The sequence below is a fragment of the Bombina bombina genome, chromosome 9 (assembly GCF_027579735.1).
Source record: "Bombina bombina isolate aBomBom1 chromosome 9, aBomBom1.pri, whole genome shotgun sequence".
NCBI lineage: Eukaryota > Metazoa > Chordata > Amphibia > Anura > Bombinatoridae > Bombina > Bombina bombina.
Window position 1 is genome coordinate 95,333,255 of NC_069507.1, and position 16,402 is coordinate 95,349,656.

Below are 16,402 nucleotides of genomic sequence, written 5' to 3' on the forward strand. Positions count from 1 at the left end.
AGTGAAGAATCTTCGAAAAGCAATGCTGGTCATTGATCATTTTTGGAATAGATCAATTAAAAAAAAGTTATACCATAATACCGATCTAGCCCTGCTTACGGTCGACGCCGAGAAGGCGTTTGACTGTATAGTCTGGGATCACTTGTTTAGTGCGCTTAAAGGATTTGGTCTCATAGGGAATTTTTACGATTTTATTCGCTCACTATATCAGACTCCAACATCTGCTATTATTATTAATGGAGAGATATCTGAGAGTTTTACTCTCCAACGAGGTACTCGCCAGGGGTGCCCTCTCTCCCCCTTACTGATTAATCTATCTCTAGAGCCACTGGCGATATTATTAAGAAAAGATCTAAAAGGAATCAAGTTGGGGAATAAGAACTTTGTGACATCATTATTTGCAGATGATATTCTGCTCTATCTTAGTAACACTAAACAAGCTATACCCCAATTGTTAAAGATTATTGAAATATTTAGCTCAATTTCAGGTTATAAAATTAACTGGGCGAAATCAGAACTGCTGTGGATCTACAAACCTAAGAGCCATATTTCACATCCTTTTAAAGAAGTACAAGAAATTAAGTACTTAGGTATCATTTTAAGTAATAACCCTTCATTATGGTATGATTTAAATTTCCGGAAATGTATAGATATGTTCGAACAGAAATTATTAGCTTGGCATAATCTTCCCATCTCTCTCTCTGCGCGTGTAATGCTAATTAAAACAATTATATTCCCAAAATTACTGTATTTATTACAGATTTTGCCTCTTTTGATTAGGAAAAAGGATTTAAGATTTTTACAAATGTTATTTACTAGATTTATATGGCATGGGAAGAAAGCCAGGATATATTTGGTTAAGTTATCCTTTTTAAAAGCACATGGTGGTTTGGCGCTACCTAATCTTCAGTTTTATAATTATGTTGCACTTACTAAATTCGTATTAGATTAAATATCAGAAAAAGAGCATGTCTCCTTTTTTGAATTAGAATCACAGTTGGTAGCCCCATTCTCACTTAAAGCACTGATACATATTCCAGTTATGAGTTTACCAATTAATGTGACACATTTATACACTTTTAAATATGTAATTCTGGCATGGCAGAAATTCATCTCCGAGCTGCATATTAATTTCCGTAGATCCGAATTTCTTCCTTTAGTAGGAAACCCGGCTTTTCTTCCGGGGATTACATACAAAGTTTTTGCTACATGGGCCAGGAATGGCCTTCAAAATGTAAAAGATATTTGCGTAAACGAATCCCTAACGATTAAGACATTTGCAGAACTAAGAACTAGTTTTAATATAGAAAAAAACCTCCTTCTATGCGTATCTCCAGGTACAACATTGGATCGCGACTTTACGTGCAGGGGATAGTTCCAGACCCTCATTGGGGGTCTTAGAAGATGTGATTAGATTATATCTCGCTGGGAAAATCTCCATCTCAATTCCTTATAATATACTTATTAAGCATCATGGACTGCTACATATTGACGATATAGAGAGGAAATGGGACAAATCCTTAAAAATTACTAAAGGACATATTCTTCAAAGTTTTAAACTAGTTGATCAAACGCAAGTCTTTATAGATTGGAGGGAATCTCACTTCAAGCTAACCAATTTGCTATATATTACACCAGACAAAATGTCAAAATGGTACAAAAAGGAAGTTAATTGTCCCAAATGTAATGCTAGGGATGCAGATGAAACGCACTGTTTCTGGAGTTGCCCTAAAACAATGCAGTTCTGGAGTAAAGTATGTTTCTGGGTGAATAAAGTGATTGCTTGTAATCTTATTCTCGAGCCGAGATATATTTTTTTCCTTCTAAACCATGAGGATCCTTACTCGAATACGAGACTTATAAACACTATTATCCTAGTGGGACACAATGTCATTCTCAGGAACTGGAAGTCCTCCCGGGAACCTAAATTCAAGGAGTTTCTAAACAAAATGCACAACCAGATTACTATGGAACAATTTAATTTAAGAGACTCTAGTGACAAGTCAATTCAAAGATTTTTTCTTAAATGGGAAAAAGTAATAATAACCTTCCCTCTAGATGCACAATTGCAGTTACTAGCCCACTTAGGGAATCCTGCTGGTTTGTTCAGCATTTGGAACTTGGCTTATTTCCATCTAATTGGAAAGTATAAAAAATTTGTTTGTCTTTTTTTTTTGTTTTTAGTCTCTTTAAGAGATTTTGTCGTCTATGTAATTCAGGCGTTTTTTCTTTCTTTTTTTATTATCTTTTTCTCGCTGCTCGCCATACCGCCCTTAGTGTCCCCCTCCGCCACCCTGGGTTTTGGCTGATTGTCCACTTCAGGAGGTTCTAGGGAGTTAGTTAGTAAGATTAATTTTCATTGACAACAAGATTTAAATGTCATTTTTTGTTGTTTAAAGGATCATAAGCATAAAGTGTACTAGAGTTTAATTCAATATGCTAATGAAGAATTGGTATTTTTCCCTTATTTTGTAACTGATGTGATAATAATTGACTTTCCTTGGTTTTTTTTTTCTGTACCCTCGAATGATATTTCAATAAAAATTAAAAAAAAACAAAAAAAAAAAAAACACTAGCTGATTCGTGTGAGATTCTGCAGAATGTAAAGACTGAGCTAGTACCAAGATATCGTCCAAATAAGGAAACACTGCAATACCTGTTCTCTGATTACAGAGAGTAGGGCACCGAGAACCTTTGAAAAGATTCTTGGAGCTGTCGCTAGGCCAAATGGAAGAGCAACAAATTGGTAATACTTGTCTAGAAAAGAGAATCTCAGAAACTGATAGTGGTCTGGATGAATCGGAATATGAAGATATGCATCCTGTAAGTCTATTGTGGACATATAATACCCTTGCTGAATAAAAGGCAGAATAGTCCTTATAGTCATCATTTTGAAAGTTGGCACTCTTACATAATGATTCAAAATTTTCAGATCCAGAACTGGCCTGAATGAATTTTCTTTCTTTGGGAAAATGAATAGATTTGAATAAAACCCCAGACCCTGTTCCTGAAACGGAATTGGTATCATTACCCCTGAAAGCTCAAGGTCTGAAACACACGTCCGAAAAGCCTGAGCCTTTACTAGATTTGCTGGGATGCGTGAGAGAAAAATTCTTCTCACAGGAGGTCTTACCCTGAAACCTATTCGGTACCCTTGAGAGACAATACTCTGAATCCATTGATTTTGGACAGAATCTGCCCAAATGTTTTGGAAGAATATTAATCTGCCCCCTACCAGCTGAGCTTGAATGAGGGCCGCACTTTCAAGTAGACTTGGGGGCTGGCTTTGGTTCCAATTGGAACCAGATTCTTTGGGGGAAGGATTAGGTTTCTGTTCCCTACTTTGTCGAAAGGAACGAAAACGGTTAGAAGCTTTAGATTTACCCTTAGGTCTTTTATCCTGAGGCAAAAAACTCCCTTCCCCCCAGTGACAGTTGAAATAATCGAATCCAACTGAGAACCAAATAACTTATTACCTTGGAAAGAAAGAGATAGTAATCTAGACTTAGATACCATGTCAGCATTCCAATATTTAAGCCACAAAGCTCTCCTAGCTAAAATAGCTAAAGACATAGATTTAACATAAATTTTGATGATATCAAAAATGGCATCACAGATAAAATGATTAGCATGTTGAAGCAAGCGAACAATGCTAGATAAATCAGGATCCATTACCTGTTGCGCTAAACTTTCCAACCAAAAAGTTGATGCAGCTGCAAAATCAGCCATAGAAATGACAGGCCTGAGAAGAAGGCCAAAATATAAATAAGCTATCCTTAGAGGATAGGCCCATAGGGAAAATTATGGCCAGATGCGGTAACTAACAGTTTTGCTTTTAAACTTAGCTGAGAGCTTGTAAGCGAGTGCTGGACTTTCTATGTGTGTTGTATTAATTTATTTTGTAATTTTCCCTATGGGCCTTGCACTAAGGCTTGTCTGGGGTTAACTGCCTGTGACTCTGGAGACAGCACAGCTTCCTGAGAGTGCTATAGCACCCAGGGCTGAGCATGTTGCAGGGTTATGGGATTTGTACCCAGTCCAGTCTGAGAGTGCAGTCCCCTTCCGTGTTTTGTATATGTCCAGGGTGATTACATAAGTTTGTGAACCTTGACTTGTTCCCAGTTTGTTTAATTGAGCGCTTGCATTTGTATGGCTGTATTAGGGACCCAGGTTTTGGAAGAGACCTTGACGTGGTACCTGGGCTTGTTCCATTTGGCCAGATGCGGTAACTAACTCTTCCAGTTTTGCTTTTAAACTTAGCTGAGAGCTTGTAAGTGAGTGCTGGACTTTCTCTGTAAGTTGTATTAATTTATTTTGTAATTTTCCCTATGGGCATTGCACCCAGGCTTGTCTGGGGTTAACTACCTGTGACTATGAAGACAGCACAGCTTCCTGAGAGTGCTATAGCACCCAGGGTTGCTCATGTTGCAGGGTTATGGGATGTGTACCCAGTCCAGTCTGAGAGTGCAGTCCCCTTCCATGTTTTGTATATGTCTAGGGTGATGTAATTTCCCTTTAAAATGTGATCCTCCCTTTTTCACTCACAAGCCTACTTAACCTCACTTCCGCCTAGTAACTTTGCTTGATTATTCTGGTCATATTGCCTACAGCTGGAATACCTCTCAGCACAATTCTGAATTGTGGATCTTCAAGCTAACTCTTCATTTTGTACTCTGGCAGACACGGTCTCTGTCCTTTTTCCTTGTGCAAATACTACGGATTTCCCTGAACTCGACTGCGGCAGTTCACAGCACGAAACCTTCCAGCCTTAACTGCATAAGAAACCGCAAGTACTTTTTACCTCTGCTACTGGTAACGTTCTGATACACTGTTTCATTTTTGTTATACCATCAACAACCTGTTTGCTCTATGAATCAAGTTAACTGCAAGTACTTTGTTACCTTTTTTGATGCATTTACTAACTTCAGTCTGTAATGCTGAGCAGCATTATGAGACACTGTTTCTTTTTTGCTAAATCAACAACCACCTGTTTGCTGTATGTATCAAGTTAACTGCAAGTACTTTGTTACCTATTTTGCTGCATTTACTAACTTCAGCCTGTAATGCTGAGCAGCATTCTGAGACATTGTTTCTTTTTTTGCTATGTCAACAACCACCTGTTTGTTGTGTGTATCAAGTTAACTGCAAGGACTTTGTTACCTTTTTTGCTGCATTTACTAACTTCAGCCTGTAATGTTGAGCAGAACCTCTTTTTCAACGTATCCTGTATAAAGCATTCTGCAGGTTTTTATGAGTACTAATTTACCTGGACTTTACACAATCTTTAATCTTATACTCTGATCCATTACTCTGTATAGGAATAATACTTTTCTGTATTAATTGCTGAATGCTGATTATCCCAAATTCTGTTTCAGTCTTATTTTTGGGTTCTAGCATATATCAGCTACAAACTAAACATTTTGTTTATTCATAGGATTACCTTACCATATTCCTTTAAACCTGACATAATAATCAAGCCTTTTAAAAAAAACATGGATCTTAATGAGGTCTCTAACCAACTTGCAACACTAAACCAAAAGATTGACTATGTAGCTAGAGGCCTTACAGAGGTCCAGGCAGAAAATACTGCTTAATTAAAGATATAGTATCTCCAAAACCTACAGAGGTGCCTGAACCCCATATAAATCCCCCAACACCTGTCAGCTCCTCTTTGCCATGAAGCTTCGCACATACCACTCTGATAAAATTAAGGTGTGCACGACTATTTCTTTCCTAACTGGGGAACCCAGGGCTTGGGCCAACCGATTCTTTGAATCTAACAGTCCTATATTAGATTCCCTTGATCAATTTTTTGCCTCCATGGCATCTTTATACAAAGACACCAACAAGCAAATAAATGCTGAAACTAAGATACATGCTTTAAGACAAGGGAAAAGACCTGTGGAGGAATACATCACAGAATTCCAAATGTGGTCAACCGATTCCTTATGGAATGATATTAGTCTTAAAAATCAATTCAGGTTGGGTCTCTGCGAATCCCTGAAAGATGATTTATCTAAAGTAGATATGCCTGACACCCCTGAAGCATTGATAAAGCTTTCAACTACCCTCAATCACAGAATGTGGGAACGGCGTGCAGAAAAATTTTCCACTGTTGTAACCCCAAAGAGAATACCCACTTATCTGACTGAAAGATCTACTTCGTGCATCACTCCCATGGAAATCGTGACCATAAAAGGTCCCTTAACACAGGAAGAGAAGAATAGAAGACACATGTCTAACCTATGCTTATATTGTGCTAACAAAGAGCATACTGTTTCTTTTTGTCCTATATTATACAGTCAAAAGAAGGGTAAGCAAAATTGTATAAATAGTCTTATACCCACAAAAATTACAACTCATCTGACTCTCTCTTTGTGCCTACAGTGGGATCAACAGCAGACCAGTACTGAAGCTATAATAGATTCCGGTGCTTTCAGTCTATTTATTGATTCAGAATTTGTAAAAAATAATAATATTCCCTCTTTATTGAAGCAGCATCCACTGTTTGTAAAAGTTATTGGTGGGTCTTTAATTCAAAATGGTCCGATAACTCATCACACAATGCCATTACTGATATCCACTTCTTGCGGTGACACCGAATATGTCACGTTTGACATAATACCCACTTCACTTCATACTATCATACTTGATTATCCTTGGTTATCTCAGGATAACCCTAACATTGATTGGTCAAAAAACAATATTACTTTCCAGTCCCAGTATTGCATTTCCACCTGTTTTCCTCATCAGGTTATAGGCAGTTTAGAGGTTACCATTCCACCTGAATACCATGACTTGAAAGATGTTTTTGATCTTAAGGAAGCAGAATCTCTTCCCCCACATAGGATATATGACTTTCCTGTAGATATCCCTGCAGGCTCTAAGATACCCTTATGGTAAGATATACCCACTCTCACAGAAAGAGCTCCATCATTTAAGAGAATATCTCAATGAAAACCTTAAAAAGGGATTTATCACTCCTTCCACCTTGCGGCTGCTGGATTTTTCTTTGTCAGAAATAAGGATAACACTTTAAGGCCAATTATAGATTATAGGGCTCTTAATTCAGTCATCGTAAAAAAACGTTATCCGCTTCCACTCATCCCCAAACTTCTTGAACGCCTTAATGGTGCTACGCTTTACACTAAGTTGGATCTAAAAGGTGCATATAACTTGATCAGATTGAAGGAGGAAGATGAGTGGAAGACGGCTTTCAGGACAAGATATGGCCTTTTTGAATATAGGGTAATGCCTTTTGGGCTTTGTAATGCCACAGCGACTTTCCAATATTTTGTGAACAATATTTTTAAGGATCTAATTGATGTCTGTGTTGTTATCTATCTTGATGACATCCTCATATATTCAAAAAACCATCAAGAGCATGTGAAGCATGTTAGGTGGGTCTTGACACGTCTTCAAATGCATAGACTCTTTGCAAAACTGGAAAAATGCCAATTCTATGTCCAAAAAATTACATTTTTAGGTTACATTATCACTCCTGATAAGATACAGATGGATCCAGATAAATTATCCGCTATCTCAAATTGGCCAAGACCCACCTGTTAAATCCTTACAAAGATTTCTGCGGTTTCCCAATTTTTATAGATTTATCTTTAATTTTTCAACCCTCACCAAACCTTTGACTAACCCGACTAAACACCAAAATAAATTTATCTGGTCTTCTGAAGCCGAACAAGCATTTCTTACCTTTAAAAAAGGCTTTTGTTTCCGCACCTATTTTGAATCTCCCAGATCATAATTGTCAGTTTATTGTGGAAGCTGATGCTTCAAACACAGGTATTGATGCTGTTCTGTCTCAGTGGAAAGATGAAAAAAACTAGACAAATATCCAGTTGCCTTTTACTCCAGGTCTTTACTACCAGCAAAAGTGAATTATTCAATCGGAGATAAGGAACTCTTAGCCGTTAAGTCTGCCTTAGAAACATGGAGACACATCTGAGAAGGTACTTCTAAACCCTTCCTAATATACACAGATCATAAAAATCTCCAATATCTTAGAAAAATAAAACCCTCTCCTCTCGCCAAGTAAGATAGGCACTCTTTCTAGATAGGTTTGATTTTTTAATAACCTATAGACCAGGTTCACAAAACACAAAGGCAGACACTTTATCACGTATTTATGACTCCACACCGCTAGCAAACACCACCATGCAGCTTATACCATCAAACAAAATTATAGGACTTTTAAGTCCCCTAGAAAAAGAAGTTCTTAAGACCTTAAAGACGGAACCCCCTCCTACTAACACACAGATAGCAAAAGACTCCTCAGGTTTGTACTACCATCAGCACAAATTATACATCCCACCCTCAATAAGAGATTCTATTTTACAACAATTTAATGATACACCTTTATCTGGACATCCAGGAATCTATAAGACTAAAGAGTTAATCAAAAGGTATTTCTGATGGCCCCAGATAGACCAAACCAAATACAAGTATGTGATTAAATGTGAAACCTGTGCTAGAAACAAATCTGATCATAGGAACCCAGTTGGATTCTTAAATCCTATTCCCGTTCCAGACATCCCATGGACAACAGTCTCAATGGATTTCATTGTGGAACTTCCACCGTCCCAACATCACAATACAATACTTGTTGTAGTGGATCATCTAACCAAATTAGCCCACTTTATTCCATTGAGAAAACTACCAAATGCAAAAAAAATGCCATTGCTTTTATGACCCACATTGTAAAGTTACATGGTTTACCTACCTCAATAATAACTGATCGAGGAAGCCAATTCACATCCCATTTCTGGAAAGCCCTTTGCCGGATGCTCAAAATACTTTCCAAGTTCTCTACTTCTTACCATCCACAGACCAATGGGCTTACAGAAAGGGTAAACCAGATCCTCGAACAATACCTCAAATGCTACATAACTCACCTATAAGACGACTGGTTATCCTATCTACCCATGGCTGAATTCTCATACAATAACTCCATTTCTACTTCCACTAAAACAACTCCATTTCTTGTCACCTATGGTTACCATCCCAGAATAATTTCCTTATCCCATACTAACTTCAATTTTCCAGGAGAAAATGACTATTCTACATCTCTAAAATCAGGATTGGATCTACTAAAAATTAATTTAACAGAAGCTAAATCCAATCAAAAACACTACTATGATCTAAAACACAGTCCAAGTCCAAACTATAAACTGGGAGATTTAGTCTGGCTCTCTACCAAATACTTGAAACTCATCCTTCCCTCCAAAAAATTGGGTCACCAGTTTATAGGTCCTTTTTCTATAAAAAGAAGATATTAAATGCCAGTACAGTTGTATTAGATCTTCCGGATTCTTATAAAATCCATCTATCATTCCACGTTTCACTCCTAAAACCTTATCATCAATCCAATCGCACCAAACCTCATCAACCTCCTATCCAATTTGATGATCATGAGGGATTTGAGATTGAATCCATCCTTGATTCTCACCTTCAGCGGAAAAAACTTGAGTATTTGATAAGATGGAAGGGTTACGGCCCTGAAGAAGATACATGGGTCCCTATTAATGATGTACATGCTCTTAAGCTTATTAAGACTTTTCATAATAGGTACCCACATAAACCTTCTCTTTGATCCTCGGAGAGGATCCCTTGTGAAGGGGGATCTGTAATATCCCTTTAAAATGGGATCCTCCCTTTTTCACTCACCAGCCTATTTAACCTCACTTCCCCCTAGTAACTTTGCTTGATTATTCTGGTCATATTTCCTACAGCTGAAATACCTCTCAGCACAATTCTGAATTGTGGATCTTCAAGCTAACTTTTCATTTTCTACTCTGGCAGACACGGTCTCTGTCCTTTTTCCTTGTGCAAATACTACGGATTTCCCTGAACTCGACTGCGGCAGCTCACAGCACGAAGCCTTCCAGCCTTAACTGCAAATACTTTTTACCTCTGATACTGGTAACATTCTGATACACTGTTTCCTTTTTGTTATACCATCAACCATCTGTTTGCTGTATGAATCAAGTTAACTGCAAGTACTGTGTTACCTTTCTTGCTGCATTTACTAACTTCAGCCTGTAATGCTGAGCAGCATTCTGAGACACTGTTTCTTTTTTGCTATGTCAACAACCACCTATTTGCTGTATGTATCAAGTTAACTGCAAGTACTTTGTTACCTAATTTGCTGCATTTAATAACTTCAGCCTGTAATGCTGAGCAGCATTCTGAGACACTGGAGCATATTTATCACGCTCCGAATGGAGCTTGATGCCTCGTGTTTCTGGTGAGCCTGCAGGCTCTCCAGAAACAGCAGTTATGAAGCAGTGGTCACAAATACCGCTGCTCCATAACCTGTCCGCCTGCTCTGAGCAGGCGGACAGACATCGCCGGAAATCAACCCGATCGAGTATGATCAGGTTGATTGACAACCCCCTGCTGGCGGCCGATTGGCCGTGAGTCTGCAGGGGGCGGCGTTGCACCAGCAGCTCTTGTGCGTATTGCTCGCCGTATTCAGCGAGGTCTGTCGGACCTGATCCGCACTGTCGGATCAGGTCCAACAGACCTTGATAAATATGTTTCTTTTTTGCTATGTCAACAACCACCTGTTTGCTGTATGTATCAAGTTAACTGCAAATACTTTGTTACCTTTTTTGCTGCATTTACTAACTTCAGCCTGTAATGCTGAGCAGAACCTCTTTTTCAACTTATCCTGTAAGAAGCATTCTGCAGGTTTCTATGAGTACTAATTTACCTGGACTTTACACAATCTTTAATCTTATACTCTGATCCATTACACTATGTATAAGAATAATACGTTTCTGTATCAATTGCTAATTGCGGATTATCCTAAATTCTGTATCAGTCTTATTTTTGGGTCTTAGCATATATCAGCTACAAACCAAACATTTTGTTTATTCATAGGATTACCTTACCATATTCCTTTAAATCTGACAGGTGATTACATAAGTTTGTGAAACCTAACTTGTTCCCAGTTTGGTTGATTGAGAGCTTGCATTTGTATGGCTGTATTAGGGACCCAGGTTTTGGAAGAGACCTTGACATGGTACCTGGGCTTGCCCATTTGGCCAGATGCAGTAACTAACTCTTCCAGTTTTGCTTTTAAACTTAGCTGAGAGCTTGTAAGCGAGTGCTGGACTTTATCTGTGTGTTGTATATATATTTATATATATAAAATACAACTTAAAAAAGGTAGGATTGAACATATATCTTAGTCAATCAAAGCGGGACACAGGCTGCACAAAGTTAATCAAAAGCTTTTATTACCATAAAGCTCAAAACAGCTCAAACAGGCCGTCTACCCTCCACCCTATTCCTAAACATGTGCAGCTATAACCTAGTGAATTACACTTATGTTAGAACTTGCCGGCCGGCTTACAAATCAATTTCAACATATATAATATATCAGCTGTGGTGTTGGAAACCGCAAAAATAAAGGAGCAATCCTATGTATATAAACTTCTGTATAGTCCATAATATTTTCACGGGGCCCCAAGGTTGCAGTTGTAACAATATTAAGGAAAGTTCAAAAGTCCAGGCTCATTAGTGTCACAAACACGCTCTGGTCTTGATATTTAATCCTTCAGATATCCATACGATGTTACATCTTAATTACAGCATTTATATATCTTTTTTTCATGCATTTGATTGACTTTGTGATTAACTCAAATCTCTAGAGAGACAACGCACAATGTACTATGGCAGGACAGACCAGGCTGTCAACCGCAAGACTTTCAAGCCTTACCAAAAGATAATTTCAGCCGTACCTGCTTCCCAGTCAGATCAATCTGAAAAGTTATTTTCTTGTTACTGGCTTCTTCGCTTGCTTACCGCCATGTACGCTTCAGCGTTTCTCATTTGGGTTCAAATGCAGCTGGCTCAGTTCTCAGCTGTTCACCTCCTGTGCATGCTCAATCATTCATGACGCATTTCTCCCCTCCCACATAGGGCTAAGTGTCGGGCCTCATCAGATGTATTGCTTAAGGGGTGTGTTGGACTTTATACTACCATTGGCTCACAAGTCCGCCCCTTAGACAGCATTGGCTTACATGACAGCTGATTTTCTCAAAAAATGTTTTTCAACACGGTATCAAGCTGCACGATAAAGGAACTGATTATTACTATGTACACTATTTACAACTACCACACAATGGCTTTTATTGACTAGGAATTATATTGCAGCTTAACATTGAGAAATCCTATTTGCCAACATTTTATATTACTTGGATTAGACCCATTTTATTTATAATCATATACACTGGGTTATAAGCTGCCAATACAGCAATATGTATGCAAATCAGGAAAATGAATTAATTTAGAGCTTTCTCCAAATACAAACACACATATTTTAAGTGGGAATAAATCCATTTAAACCACTCTTTTTGTAACAGCTCCTATTCTGTTGCAATTTTTAGCAATGACAATCACTGATGTATGGCACATATGCATCAGCATGAGTATTAATGTGTCCTATCGATGTACACTCTAGGGAGTTCAGTACATCGTAAAACCATTCAACTCTACAAAAAACATACATACTCTATTTTTTCATTTAAACCTGTTGGACTTAGTGTGTTTAATCTAAAGATCCACCTTGATTCATGCTGTAAAATGATTCTATCCAGATGACCCCCTCGCCTATTTTGTTTTAGTTGCTCAATACCCATAATTTGCAGCTTAGTATGATCTGAGTTATGATAAAACTTAAAATGTCTTGCTACTGTACTGTCCATGTCCTCATTTTTGATGTCGTCTCTATGTTCACGAATTCTACTTTTCAGTTCTCTAGTAGTCTTACCTACATAGAACTTGGGACAGTTAAGTAGATATATGACATTTTTGGAAGTACATGTTATCCTTTCCCTTACATAATATACTTTGCTTCTGGTTGGAGTACTAAAGGTATTTGATCTCTTCACATATGTGCAGTAGACGCAATGTCCACATGGTGCGCAATGTCCACATGGTGGTGAGTTAATCACGAAGTCAATCAAATGGATGAAAAAAAGATATATAAATGCTGTAATTAAGATGTAACATCGTATTGATATCTGAAGGATTAAAATCAAGACCAGAGCGTGTTTGTGACACTAATGAGCCTGGACTTTTGAACTTTCCTTAATATTGTTACAACTGCAACCTTGGGGCCCCGTGAAAATATTACGGACTATACAGAAGTTTATATACATAGGATTGCTCCTCTATTTTTGCGTTTTCCAACACCACAGCTGATATATTATATATGTTGCAATTGATTTGTAAGCCGGACGTCAAGTTCTAACTTAAGTGTAATTCACTAGGTTATAGCTGCACATGTTTAGGAATAGGGTGGAGGGTAGACAGCCTGTTTGAGCTGTTTTGAGCTGTATGGTAATAAAAGCTTTTGATTAACTTTGTGCAGCCTGTGTCCCGCTTTGATTGACTAAGATATATGTTCAATCCTACCTTTTTAAAGTTGTATTTCATATTAATTGGGACAGCTAGCACAGTTTAAAAAGCAGTGGAATTTTGAGTTAATTTTGTGCACCACCACACCTACTTTTTGCTATAGTATTTATATATATATATATATATATATATATATATGTGTGTGTGTGTGTGTGTGTCAAATATAATTTTAAATTGTGCTGTGTATATTGCAAATGTTTAGTCTGCTCTGCTGTTATGGTTTCTCTTTATTAAACATTACAAAAGAAAAAAAGAAGAAAAAAAGATACCTTACAACAGCACTCTTAGGCTAATAAATGATATAGTTAAATAATATATACCAAACCTACTGTGCACAGTTAACTATAATCTAATAAACCCAATAGTAATAAGAATAATAAACACCATAAAAGGTTAATGCACAATAATAACATTAGAGGAGAAAACACAATTGATATAATGCACTTTTAACATGTATAGGCACAGAGCTGAAAAATGCACAGTTCATACTGAAAGGGTTAAGGTACTTATCGTTCAGTGTCCTAGGTGGTGGAAGCAAGAAGCCATAGAACTGAATAATCCACAAAAGGAAAGGCTTAATTTATCAATCTCCCAGGGATCTGATGTAATATGACAATGCAGGCACTGTGATGAGTGTTAAAGGCCACAATTCAGTAAACTTTATGTAAGGGATTTTGGAAGAGCGTTGCAGTCTCACCACACGGCTGAAAGACAGGTAATTCCGACACTCAAAAGCCGTGGAGACCGATATCCTGTGGTTTTCCTTCTACACTAACATTGTGTTGTAGTGAACTAGATGAGAGTGATTATGGAAGGAACGCTGTGGTCATACCTCATGGCCGGAAGCCAGATAGTGCAGGTAGATCCGTTTCACAAGAAGCCGTAATAACAGGATGCTGATATTTATCGCCTTCTACTCTTACATATGTGCTGAAACAAGTAATCCCAGAGGTGCAGGATAAAGCTGTTTGCTTGTCAATAATCAAATGAAAGTTCTTCCAAAGAATACTCAGAAAATACTGAGCAGAATGCCAACGTACGTTTCACCAACAATTTGGCTTCATCCGGGCTGTATATTTAAAGGTTATCCCTATTCTTTATTTAAGGCCAGTTGTTACACCACCACCTCCGGAATTTTGGCCAGTGAATATAGGTTCCTATTTGATTTGTTGTAACAAGTTTCCTATAGCGAATGCAATTACTTTCGTTTTAAACCCGCTACAAAATTAAACAAGTTTCACATTGTTATTATTTCTTAAAAATAAAATAGTGCATCAAAAATTTGGCTATATATTTCACTTAAAGCTATATATATGGTAGTGATAGGGACTCAGATTGCGCAAAATTAATTTAATATTATTCATAAATTCACAAAAAATGGCCCAAATTATTCTCTTCACTGAGACCATATGGTGTGAGAGTTCCCAAATTAAAAATCCATTTGCTCGGAGCTAGCTCAGCATCTGAAAAGTCGCATAGCTCAACAGCTCCGGCTGTATTCATAATAATTGAGCATTTTTGACCACACAAATCAGCAAACTTTTAATAGAAAGTGGTGGTTGACTGATAGTTGAAACCCACGAAGCACCCATAACGATGAAAATGGCTAGGCTTGAAGTACGTTACACCTTCTCTGTGTGTGCAGATCGCTAAGGTGAACGCGAGGAAGACGCCATCTTGCCACTATAACTATGCTAGTTTCTCCTGACCGTGAGCTGTTTATTTACCTCTATCTGCCTCTGTAATTTAAACTGATGTTCCTTCACCTCAATATGGATGGAAGTACACTCACCACGGACATTAAAGCCCTATTACAGGACCTGGAGCGCAACATAGACAAACGTTTTGAGGACCTACTTCAGTTGGTATGCACAAGCAGTGAGTCTAACCCCAAGGGACTGGGGACTGAGACACGTGCTGGGACTACCGCCCTGAGCTCCAACAATCCTGAGCAGTCGGACCCCACCGATGTCATAACTGGAGGGCAGAATGGACCAAAGCTACAGTTAGGGGCTGGATATTCAGCTGAGGACTCACATGTGTTACTCGCTCCTAAGCGACTAAAGGTTACACAGCACCATAGATATTTGATTCGCCATTTACAAATTTCTACCGCACCCGAGATCAACAAGAGATCCTTCTCCCTGGAACCAGCATACATCTGGCTGGTTAGTGCGGTGCTCCATGAGAGTACAGGGGTTTCACTTTCAGAGGCATTAGCCAAACACAGGAAGAGTCAGCCTGGAGTATGGGACCCTGGAGGATGCGGTTCTAATGTGCATGGGGGACAGACTCTTTACATATACTCCCAGACTGGTTGAGTTTCGTGGTCGGCAGTGTTAGCCACATGACTAGACTCTAGCTGGTGTAACAGTATATAAATGATAAGCGGGTTGCTGGAACACTTACCGCATTAATCGACTCCGGGTCTGGTCTGACAAAGACAGTAGACAAAGCTCCTATTATATTTCCCTCTTACCCAGTTATCCTGGGTGTCACAGAGCATGTAAGGGAAGCATGTTTAACCATGCACGCTGAGAAAGCCAAGCATCTATTAAAAGCTACCTACGCTCCTGTCCTAAGGATTGTCTGCAGCACTTTGATACCACAGCCTTTTTTGAAAGGAACTCTGCTGTTTGTAGATGTTACATGTGGCTTAATGCTACCCCCCTGTGGCATGGGGTAATAGGAAAACAACTGCCCTCGATACATCAAATGGTGCTCCCTTTTAGCTTTGGACTGAAGCATCATATGAGTATAAATGAGGATGTCGTCTATTGTATATCTTTTGATATGGTGATCAGACAGATAACTTTAACTTACCCCATCCAGGAAATGCTTAGAATGTTTGTGACAGTGCATGTGACTTTTCTCCTGATGTGGGGCAATTAACGTGTTTGTATCTTGTTCATATTTTGTTTTGTTTTTTGTCTTTTATTTTTTATGCCTTAAATTGCAG